Source organism: Aegilops tauschii, chromosome 1 (genome assembly GCF_002575655.3).
Source record: "Aegilops tauschii subsp. strangulata cultivar AL8/78 chromosome 1, Aet v6.0, whole genome shotgun sequence".
Taxonomy (NCBI): Eukaryota; Viridiplantae; Streptophyta; class Magnoliopsida; order Poales; family Poaceae; genus Aegilops; species Aegilops tauschii.
Genome location: NC_053035.3, coordinates 159,182,279 through 159,185,604, shown reverse-complemented (window position 1 = coordinate 159,185,604; position 3,326 = coordinate 159,182,279).

The following is a 3,326-nucleotide window of genomic DNA, read 5'->3' as shown; positions in this document are numbered from 1 at the left end:
GGGTTAACAGAAGCTTCTGTAGTTGCCTTGGTAGTTGGGGCAGCGGCCTCAGGTGCCTTGTCGGTTGGAATGGTGGCTTCGGGGGCGGAGCCAACTGGCGGTTCTTGAGCCGTCACCTCCGGTTCAGGTAAATCTGGCACTCCGGCTGATTTGGTTTTCTTCGCTCTCTTGGTGAGCTTTGCCTGGGCACTGAAAGGACAGAAACATTAAGCACAAAAAGGGTAAGTACAGACAAGTGTAATATGAGATGGTTGTCATTACCCGGGCGCGGTCTTGAAAGCCGGAAGACTCGACTGCATAGAGTCGCCCGAAGAGGGGGAGGTCTCCTGATAATTTGAGTCAGAAGAATTGAGTGGCTGACGGATAACACCCGCCAACGGATGAAAAGGGTACAAGTGGGAAATAACCTCAGTTCGGCGCTTCCTTGATGTGTCAGGTCACCCGGAGGAGAGGTCGGTGTCCTTGTTGGTCCGGGTGTGACGCCGGCTCTCATGAACCTGTCGCTTCAAAATAAATTGAGGATCTTGATAAGCTAAAGGATGTGAAAAGCTTACTTTCCGGGTTACCCTTCGGACTTTCAGCCTTGGCAAGGGCTCCGAGTTGGAGGAAAGTGACATTACCTCTTCAACCACCGGGTTACTTGCGCCGGTGTCATCCTGACAATGAGCAAGTATTGATAAGGCGGACGGCAACAAACAACAAATATAGCAAGGACTTAAAGGCTCAGGGGTTACCTCTGACTCAGAGCTGTCGCTTAATTGCATCAGCTCTGAAGCAGTAGGCCTGCTTCCTTTCTTGCGAGGGGCAGCTTTCTTAGCGGCTTTCTTCGCCTTTCTGGCCTTCTTGGCCGCCTCATGGTCATATTTGACCCGCCAGAACTTATCATCAGCCTGAAAAATGCAATAAGGTTCTCTTAAAATGATTCAGATGAAAGTTATGTACAGATAAGATGTTCAGATCAGCGGCTTACCACTGGGGCTGGGTTGGTCTTGCAGAAGGGGGCTAGCCCGGTCCTTCCACAGTCTGCCAGGCTCTTGTTCAAGAGAGCCTTGGTCATCTCCTCTGCGACGTCTTCAGGAAGATCGTTGCGGCTGTGTCTCTGAGGGTCGTCCTTTCGACCCGTGTACTCACACATTAAGCCGGGGCGGCGGCTCAATGGGATCACCCGCCATGAGATCCAGACCCGGACCAGGTCGATTCCATTCAGACCATTGCCCAGGAGGGCCTTGATCTTGTTGATAGTGGGGAGCAGAGGTTGGCGCTCCGCTTGAGTCAGCTTGTCTGACAGTGGGTGAGTCGGCTCCAGACGCGAGGGGCGAAAGCCGGGCAGTGGACTTTAATCAGCCGGTGACGTGTCTTGGCAATAGAACCAAGTCATGTTCCAGTCCTTTGGGTGGCTCGGCGGCTCTGCGTAAGGAAAAAGGCAGTCCCTACGCCGCTGGATGGAGATACCACCTAACTCCAGACTTGGCCCATTGGCGCACTCATTTTGACGGTTCAAGTAAAAAAGCTCTCTGAAGAGCAGCAGACTAGGTTCTTCTCCAAGGTAAACCTCGCAGAAGACTTGGAAGTTGCAGATGTTGGACACTGAGTTGGGTCCAATGTCTTGAGGCCGCAAGTCAAAGAAGTTTAGCACGTCCCTAAAAAACTTTGAGCCGGGCGGTGCGAAGCCCCGGCTCATATGATCCGCAAAAATCACTACCTCCCCGTCCTTTGGTTGTGTTCTCTCTTCTGACGGGTCAGGGGCACGGTAGGACATGACGTCCTTCTTGGGCAGATATCCGGACTTGACAAAATCTGCTAGGGTCTCATTGGTGACATTGGACCTCATCCAGTTGCAAGTAATGGGAGCTTTGGGAGGCATGGTGAAAGTCGGCAGTCTATGATAAAAGGAAAAACGTTCGGGTTAATTATGAGCCGAAAGAAATCTACGGTTCAAGGTCAAGGTGGCGGCTTATGAAGGGGACTAATGGTATACATTTAAGTGCATCGGGTTATTTAAGCCGCCGAGGGATTCAGAGTAATTTGATTGTTTGCAGGCTTTATCACAGCTAAGCCGGAAATTTTATGGCGCATGGTTGTCTTTAAGCCGGAAAGTTCTATGGCGCGGGGTTTCTTTAAACCGGAACTGTAAACCGCCGAGATTCAAGGATTGCAATTTTTACTAAGTGTGGTAAAACAGGTTTCACACATCGCAGTAAAAAATTTGGATCAAAATAGTCGGGCAAAAGAAAAGTTTCTAGACCTAGAAACAGACGCTGGAGAAGTTCTTGAGCTCGAACAAGGTTCTTATGCAGTAAAAAGAGGGCTACTTGCATGTAAAATGGGTCCTCATCGTCTACCGCAGTAAGCCTATATAGAGCTAAGATCAAAAAGGGGCAGCAAAATTCAAATCTACTGAGGCCCGTGATGAGCTACGAAGAACATGAACGAACTACTCCAGCCCTAGTACGGATCTGCCCTACGGAGTAGCGGAGACTCACCGGAGCTGGAGAGGAGTGGAGGTTGCCGCCGTTTGTCTGGTCCGAGTCAGGGTGATGCAGCGGCCAAGGTTGACGAAGACCGGGGGCGCGACGGCGGCGGCAGTAGCAGAGCTCGGGCAAGGGAGCAGTGGCACGAGGAAGAAGATGGAGAGAGAAGTGGCTGAGAGCCCGTCGGGCCGGCCTATTTATAAGGCAAGTTCATAAGTGGGCGCGAGAATCAAGGAGACCACGACGTGGTTATCTCCCCACGAAACGCCTCGATTTTCGGGATGACAGTAAAGAAAAAGATCCGTTGCGGATCTGGCGGAGTAAAAAACGGGCTTAATGGAAGATGACGTCACGGCGGATTATCCGGAGTCCAGAGGATGACGTCACGCCGGGTTATGGCCTTCACACAATTGTAAGCCGGAGGTTTTCTGTCGAAGGAATCGAAGATTGACATGAGCCGGCTCAAATCAACCTGGGGCCTAATGTCGAGGATATAGACCTTAGAGTCACCCGCCAGGAGGGGCCGGGTTACTCTAATGGTCATTACCAGAAGCCCGGCGCCAAGCTTGAAGACGGTGGGCCAGAGATGGGCTTAAGACCCGGATATGGCTTAAGGCCCGTAGTTACACTCATTATCATGGTAAAACTTGTAGTGCAAGGCAAGAATAGCTGAGAGTCCGAGCCGGACACTCTTATGAGCCGGCCGGGACTCTGAGAGCTGCTGGGCGTCAGCCTCCCTATATAAAGGGACGACCCGGCAGCGGTTTAGGGACAAGAACAATCTCACCGAGAGCCGGGCATAGCAGTTTATCTCCCTGGTGATCGTAACCCTAATCAATACCACCTCAAACTGGA